This window comes from Leuciscus leuciscus (assembly GCF_965113295.1).
Source record: "Leuciscus leuciscus genome assembly, chromosome: 1".
Classification (NCBI taxonomy): domain Eukaryota; kingdom Metazoa; phylum Chordata; class Actinopteri; order Cypriniformes; family Leuciscidae; genus Leuciscus; species Leuciscus leuciscus.
In genome coordinates this window covers 55513762-55522442 of record NC_138725.1, presented here as the reverse complement: position 1 = coordinate 55522442, position 8681 = coordinate 55513762, and the positions used below count along the sequence as shown (strand labels likewise).

Below are 8681 nucleotides of genomic sequence, written 5' to 3'. Positions count from 1 at the left end.
TTAAACAAAATAAACCACTTTTATGATTTATTTTCACACAAAATTTGATTTTTTTCTGCAATCATTCACAAAATAGTGGGAATAGCGAAAAGCAAATTCTTTCTTAAGGTGTGCCTTTAGCCCGATTGTAACCTACCGGTAGAAATTTGTCAACCGATAAAAAATTTGGACTATCCTTTCTATCGCAGTTATGCGCACAGGACATTGCCGTTCTGTGCCATCTCAAAAGCTTATCGTTTGAATGCGTTTTTAACATTTACATTTACATTTATTCATTTAGCTGACGCTTTTATACAAAGCGACTTACAATTGCTATATATGTCAGAGGTCGCACGCCTCTGGAGCAACTAGGGGTTAAGTGTCTTGCTCAGGGACACATTGGTGTCTCACAGTGGATTCGAACCCGGGTCTCTCACACTGTAAGACTGAAAATACTGGTTGAGGCCTGATTTATGGGACAAAAGGGCCATGCTGGCTGATTAACATTTGACCTCCCCCAATACAGCCTTTCTTCCTCTCAGAAACTAGGAACTCACGTAAGAACATGGTTCAATGTGAATATTCAACATTGACTGTTATGCTTTTGGTGTCATTTGAAATGTCTCAAAGTGAGTGGTACAGATATCTCATATCCAGATAGATAAAATAAAAGGAAATAAGGTTTATAGAAGTTCATAGGAAACTGGTTTAGAGATAATGCCAGATAAGGCAACCCCCCTTCTGTGGGATAGAAGCCATTTGAGGGTGGTCTCACCCCATCCCCCTTCTCACCTGGTCAGAGGATAAAGGAAGGTGTTCTGGCTCTCTCTGTCTCTTCTTCTTGGCTGGACGTGGAATTGGATAGGTGGTCTCTCTCTCTCTCTCTCTCTCTCTCTCTCTCTCTCTCTCTCTTTCCCTTTCTCTCTCTCTATCTCAGGTACAAGCTGGGTAAGATTCTTTGGTGTAACCAATGTATAACCATGTTCTAGATATTTGAATTGATTGTGGAATTGATCTCTGATATCTGAAATATTAAATTGCTACAATGTGATTATTCCAACTGGGTTTGACATTGTTTATTTAATGGTTAAAAGGAATAGTCAAACATTCGCTCACTTTTAGTGAGGCACAGATATTATTAAAACCTTTCATTTATGGAGTCAGATGAATTAACGAGTGAGTACATGATTAATGTATTGCAAATTTAACCAACCAATACTTTGCATGAGTGAGGACAGAACACGTGACAACCTTCCCCGTGTATTGGCGAACCGGCAGATTGGGCCAATATAGCGGGCCTTACAAAATGGTGACCTCGGACGTGATCTCAAAACAGATCAAAACAGTTTCACGAGAAATGTCCTTTTCAGCAAGTATTTGGGATTTTAAAATCAACAAGAGGTTTGAACATCTTCTCTTTCTTCCGCCGCGATGGTAAGTAAACTTTTTCTGCCCTTTATAGAAGTGTTGAAGAAATGTTTGCATTGTTTACGGGTCGGAATTAAAGCCCTTTGTTTAGAACGTGATGCGGCAGCCAGATGAAGAATGAAAACCCTTGTGCATTAGATTTTAAAGATCTCCTTATTTTGCCTAAGCAACAGGAAACGAAACAAGTGAGAATAACATCTTCCAAATAATTAATAACTCGATGAAGAGCTAAAAAAGTAAAGACTAAAAGTTTTAAAATCAGGCGCATGTTTTCCGGCCATTATTGAAACCAGCAACACGTGAAAAGAATGAGCAAACTAACAGAAAACAGAGAAAGAAAAATCTAAGTTTGTAAACGATCGGAAAACACGTGATTTTATAAATAAAAAGGCAGATCGATGCATTGTTTATGAAAAGAAAATTTGGAGAAAACAGGATGATATGATTTACAAGCTAAAACTCAAATATCAAAGGCTAATGCTAAGTGCTATTGTCAATGCTAACCCATGCTGTGCCCAAGGCTAATGCTAAAGGCTAAAGCCATGCTGCGTCCAAACGCTTAAACCATGTTTTGTCTCACTGGCTGACTGGTAGGCCCAAAAGCCACATTGAAAACATTAATATCCTATACTAAACCTAAACTAATCTTGACAAACTCTATATTCCATTAAAATCTTAAACTTTGACACAGATGGAATTAAATTAAGTAATTCAATTTAATTTGGCTTATTTAAGTTCCTCTGAGAAGTAAACCCCTAAAGTATTTGATATGCTGGGATGGAAATAGATCTTTTTTAGAAAGAAGACTATCTAGTCAAAAATCTGGGAAAATTAACTGTAAGCCCATTATTGTGAAAGCATGTGTACTGATCATGTCTTGTTTACATTATGGGCCGAAAAGGTTCAGCCTACACTGTACAAACTCAGTAGAAAAGGTCTTAACATGGATGCTATTGACAATGAAATTTTCACTTGGTGGAAAACAGTGGGTAGTAAACAGAAGAAATCAAAACATGGTGAAATAATTGAGGCTTTAAACTTCATAAGTCATAAACGGCTAAATGAGTTAACAAAATTTCTATCTTCGCTTATGGATGCTAAATGTGAAGAAGTGCATTCTAAAAATGCAGAGGCACAAAAGTCTGAGGAAAAGATTCAAGATCTTCAAACACAGCTAGATAAATTACTAGCTGAGCTGTTAGCCCTGACTAAAAAGTGTAAAAATCACAAAGACACCATTGCAGATCTTAAGGCTAAGCTAAATGCTAAAAGCAAGTCTCCCAACAAGCTTTACAGCGATTGGGCAAAAAATGTACACTTCTTAGATGAGGCAGCCTGCTCTAATAATCTTGTATCTTTTCAGACAGATGAAGCATGTGATAAAGTTATGAAAAGAGTGCCTGTTTCTGCCCTTAAGGTGATACGGCACCCAAACGGCACAGAGTCAATCATTCGGCGTCCTTTAACAGTAACTGAATGTAGCTTGTTTAAAGCAGAGATCGGACCATTCCCTTTGAAAGGGCCATTCGAACCATGGTGGAGACACATTGTTAGTCTAAAACATGCATTTCAGCTCGAACCAAAAGATATTTGGCAAATTGTTATCAGCTCAATTCCAGATGTTCTGAACTATAAGATACCACAGGTTTTGATGACAGGCACCATTGTGCAGTCAATGCATCAAAATGAGCCTGAGAGCGAAATCTTGAATAGACTAAAACAATGCCTTCGCGAGCTGTGTGGTTGTAGTCCTGTTGGATGGGAATTGATTTTCAATCGGAAACAGAGTACTGAAGAATCGTTTGAGACATATGCAGAAAATATGTTTGAACTTTTTGAGGAGTATTCTGGAATTGAGGGTGTTCACCACAACAATGTAATTCTCCTTGAATTCCTGCTTACAAATGCAGGGCCGCGTGTACAGCAATCACTCATGTGTGGTGCTTCTCCAGCACAAAACACATTCGAAGGTATTGTTAGTTGGGCAACAAGAATTGAGTCACGAAAACAAATGCATGGTGAGGTAGCTGTGTTAGAATGTCATGAAGATCCTCCATCTGCAGGACAATTCAGAAAGCCACACTGTGGCAAACTGAACAGATTCTGTAATTCCTGTCACAAAACAGGCCATACAGAGGAGAAGTGTTGGTCACTGGGCAGAGGCAGACCTCCACCCTATTTCAAAAAATGCAGACAATCACAATCTAATGACAAAAACCAGCACTCTGCAAGTAACCAAAGCTCAAATGCATCTAAAACTCTTACTGACCTAACAACTTTGGATGCTCAAGGCCTTCAGCTATTAACGTCATTTGCTAGTCGGGTAGCAGCCCAATAGCAAATAGCTTAAATGTTTAACATCTAAATTCATTGAACCTGTCTGCATTTTCAAATTTGAAATTGTGCTTAACACATCGTGCCCTACACATCGTGCACATAGAACACAATTTGGTTGTTTGTGCTACAACATGCACATAGGCTAATTTAAAGTTTATTCTTTAAACACAGGATTACTTTACTGTAAGTGTAGTTGAAACACTTAGGCAAAGGTGATATAGATGTTGTATTCTATTGTTTTGCTGTGGGTGTATTTGGAACACTTAGGTAAAAAGGTTGTAGATGTTGTATTCTAGGCCATGTGTCCTGTGTAAACTGAAGTAAACGCGTGTGTCTGTGCTGAATTTGATGGCTATAATGTGATTCACAATGAATTTGAAAATCAGAAACAGCGAACGCATCTCATTAATCCTGAAACAAAAAACCTTTTCATATTTAAGGCTTCAGAGAACGAAATATTGTTATGTTTGAATGCATTCTGAATTACTCTGAGATTTGTTTTTTCCAAAATAGATTAACGGATTCGTATGTTTCCACAAGATTGTGTCAGAGATTGGCGACGGGACGGCTAATAGCTGATATCAGGAAGTGTGCGGGCGACTTGGATGAGAGGATGGGTTAGTCCGACTAGGACCAGCTTTACGCTGGTTGATTAACCTAGCTTGGACGCTTCCGATGACTTCTGTTCTAATTTAATAGTTTTGGAAAACGGTTGAATTGAGTTCCTGAAGGGCATCCAAGAGGGCTACTGAATATATCTTTGATTGTTGCGCGTTGGGATTACGGCAACGTCCTAGATATTTAGCCATTGCCTCAGCTTCTGATCTTCGGGACTGACCACTTGTGTCGTGCATCCTTAGGAGAAGGACTGCAAAGCGATATAGTTTCCTTATCTATAAACGGAAAAATATAAAGTAAGAGTAAATAGAAGAATCAAACGTTATAATGGCCATTTAAAAAGACTAAATGAGAAGAAAAGGTATTTGAAACCTAGCAAAGGGAAAAAGAAAAACAGCGAATGTACATCTTATCAGCCCTGAGCCAAAAGGCCTTTTAATATTCAAATGTATTGACATGAGAACAAGTAGAGATTTGACCATGTGTTAAGTTGTTCCAGAGACTCTTCAGAGACCGAAAACAATATAATTTGACTTGTATTGTTAAAGAATATAATTATATTATAACTTGAATTATAATAAACATTATATTACACTCGCCGAGCAGGACAATAATTGGAGAAGTGTGACTTTCGTCATTAAAATTGAATTTCTGAAACAGAATTTCATTTGTGTGCTACCCAGTGCCAAAAAGGGGCGGAGTATGCCTTTATTTTTCACCGTTAGAAAACACGGCTAGGAGTGTGGCACAGGTAATAGCACGCTAAATAATCCTTGACTGGGGTGCACCAACTGAATTGAATCTGATAAGATAAGTAAATTTACGAGGAGGGTGTGAAATGCTAAACAGCAGACAGAAGTACCACAGTTTTTTGCAGGTCAAAAAATATCTGCACAAATTAAAATGTGTGAATGCATTGCACATGCAGCAGACTGAAGGCTGAACTGAAAAAGCAGCTTCAGGTGTCACAACACACTGAGACAACAGCAACAATTCAGACGTGGTCAATGAAACTCGGTTTCATGTGACATCTGGAATTAAAATTGCTAACAAGTAAAATAATTCTACACGTCTGAATTTAATGCTTTTGAAATATTAGAATTATCTGTGGTTCGCTCTCCTCCGTTTTCTGTCTCAGGCTTAGGCTACTTCTGCAAAATGGTGGAGCCCACCTGGAGCAAATCCAGGACAGCGGAATTGTTCGAACATAACCTGAGACTCGGGAGATGGGTGAAAAGACATTATAAAAGGCCTTTTCATACGTCACACTATTACATTACTGCATAAATATGGCCTCCCAGTTTAGAACTGGATCGAAATTTGCAACACAATTGTTACAGATTAGATTCCACCCATCTCCTAGACATGAACACTGAACACACCCCTCCATCACTATACCCTCACAGCAACATCACCTGGGGTAGATGGTCTATCCAGGCTGAACACTGCACATCAGACGAAGATGTGTCATCTTCACACTAACAGATCCAGATAGCTTCACACACACAGGGTGGAGCTGATCTCATGATCATGGTCTAACAGAGACACAGAGAATAGCATACGCTATTCACAACAAACTGCTAACTAATGTAACACACATGAACAACTGAATGGCTACAGTCACAAATCAAGACAAATTCTAAGGCAGACCTGCCATTAAATTTCAAACTCTATGATTGTTGGTGGGAGTTGGAAGATCAGAGGGCCCCTGATTTCTCAACTTACCAGTAATAACAGAAACATAATTAAAATGAATAAATCTGAAGTGAGACCAATTCAATCAAGTACAAAAATTTACAATTCAACTCTGTCATCGACTGTGACTTAGCCAGATCAATACACACACTCTCAAACACACTCTCAAACACACTCTCTCACAGACACACACACCAACACACACACACACACACACACACACACACACACACACACACACACACTCTCTCACAGACAAAAACACACTCTGACATTCTAAAAAAATTCTCACACAAACACACAAAACCATTGATTGGTTTACACCGACCTCTTGCTGCATTTCTGAAACCTTTTTTGATTTCTGCATTTTTTTCCTTTGAGTAATTCAGAAAAACATTTCTGAAACTTATTTTGATTTGAATTTCTGAAACTTATTTTGATTTCCTTTGAGTAATTCAGAAAAACATTTCTGAAACTTATTTTGATTTGAATTTTCTGAAACTTATTTTGATTTCCTTTGAGTAATTCAGAAAAACATTTCTGAAACTTATCTGCATATTTGTATATTGTCCATTTTACTTGCAACAATGTATTTGGACATCAATTCAATTGAATCTCTATGTTTGGTTACACCAAAATAGCACTGGTTGTTTTGTTAGAATGCCATTTATTTAAATGTTTCTAGAAACAGGGTAAGAGCTTGTAAGATCTTCCTTTGTCCTTCCTTGACCCTCTATAGGAGTACTATTGGCGTGGTAATTTAAAAATCAGGTAATTAATGAGACCAAACGTACCACTCACAATTGCTGACATGAACATGGTATTTTACATTGAACATGACATGATTTTTCCTTATTGCATTATGCGTTCCTATGCATTTCCTTACGACTGTAAGTTCATATGTGCTCAATCGTGAAGCGGACATTTAAGATGCTTTTCAGGTGTCTCACACAAAGCCATGTGGACCAAAGGAGAAGCCCTTCATCCACTGAGGTCTGCCCAGACAACCGTACCGCTGGAGGTGACAGGGTTGGTCAAGAAGGGTCAGATCATCATCGTGGAGAAGGTGCCAGGGAAGCGGAAGTTTCTCCATGAAGGAATGACACGTCAACTGAACAAGTCACAAAAGGTCCAGATTGACTCTATGAACTTTGCTCACGTCACAGGATTACAGGAAGAGAACCTGAACGCATTCATCCACCCGCTGGACTCAAGCTATACACCTGGTGAGAACAGGTGTTCTGCAGGTGAACACCGCCCACTGAGCTTCTACAGATGCCAACATTGCAAAGACAATTTTTGTGCTACATCTTCAAGGACTATAACAAACGTCTTACTGTGACCCCGTAAGTGTTCATCGGAATGTGACCCACGGGATCAAAGAGGGAAACTGTAAGACTGAAAATACTGGTTGAGGCCTGATTTATGGGACAAAAGGGCCATGCTGGCTGATTAACATTTGACCTCCCCCAATACAGCCTTTCTTTCTCTCAGAAACTAGGAACTCACGTAAGAACATGGTTCAATGTGAATATTCAACATTGACTGTTATGCTTTTGGTGTCATTTGAAATGTCTCAAAGTGAGTGGTACAGATATCTCATATCCAGATAGATAAAATAAAAGGAAATAAGGTTTATAGAAGTTCATAGGAAACTGGTTTAGAGATAATGCCAGATAAGGCAACCCCCCTTCTGTGGGATAGAAGCCATTTGAGGGTGGTCTCACCCCATCCCCCTTCTCACCTGGTCAGAGGATAAAGGAAGGTGTTCTGGCTCTCTCTGTCTCTTCTTCTTGGCTGGACGTGGAATTGGATAGGTGGTATCTCTCTCTCTCTCTCTCTCTCTCTTTCCCTTTCTTTCTCTCTATCTCAGGTACAAGCTGGGTAAGATTCTTTGGTGTAACCAATGTATAACCATGTTCTAGATATTTGAATTGATTGTGGAATTGATCTCTGATATCTGAAATATTAAATTGCTACAATGTGATTATTCCAACTGGGTTTGACATTGTTTATTTAATGGTTAAAAGGAATAGTCAAACATTCGCTCACTTTTAGTGAGGCACAGATATTATTAAAACCTTTCATTTATGGAGTCAGATGAATTAACGAGTGAGTACATGATTAATGTATTGCAAATTTAACCAACCAATACTTTGCATGAGTGAGGACAGAACACGTGACAACCTTCCCCGTGTATTGGCGAACCGGCAGATTGGGCCAATATAGCGGGCCTTACAACACCAAAGGCATGTGTCTTATCCATTGCGCTACCACCACCCACTTTTAAGCCTTGCATTCTATTTTATCACAGACAACACGCCACCATATGGGTTTGCCTCGCTAGAGGGCGAGCTGTCAGGAGATCGTATATCAAATTAACACGCTGCACCTGCACGTAATCATCCTAAATAAATACAGGTGCAATGCTCCTAGAGCCTCCTAGGGGAGCGGAGCTGTATAGGGAGTTAAAGGGAAAAACTGATTTGAACCTCTTCTCTCAGGTGAAAGAAAGATTATTGAACTGGTGAGTACAAAATCACCCGCCAAGCGCCTCTTCATTCGTAAGGATGAAGACTAAGTTCTGGTTGATAAAGTAATTTTGCTTCATTAAATATATATAA

General features: G+C 39.0%; 1 long non-coding RNA gene across 1 annotated transcript; it reads left to right on the top strand.

Moving 5' to 3' along the window:
* Positions 1-452: 452 nt before the first annotated feature.
* Positions 453-6302, top strand: LOC309496217. Its single transcript, XR_014205066.1, has 2 exons — positions 453-1413; positions 5507-6302. It is a non-coding gene; the product is annotated as an uncharacterized lncRNA (long non-coding RNA).
* The last annotated feature ends 2379 nt before the right edge of the window (positions 6303-8681 follow it).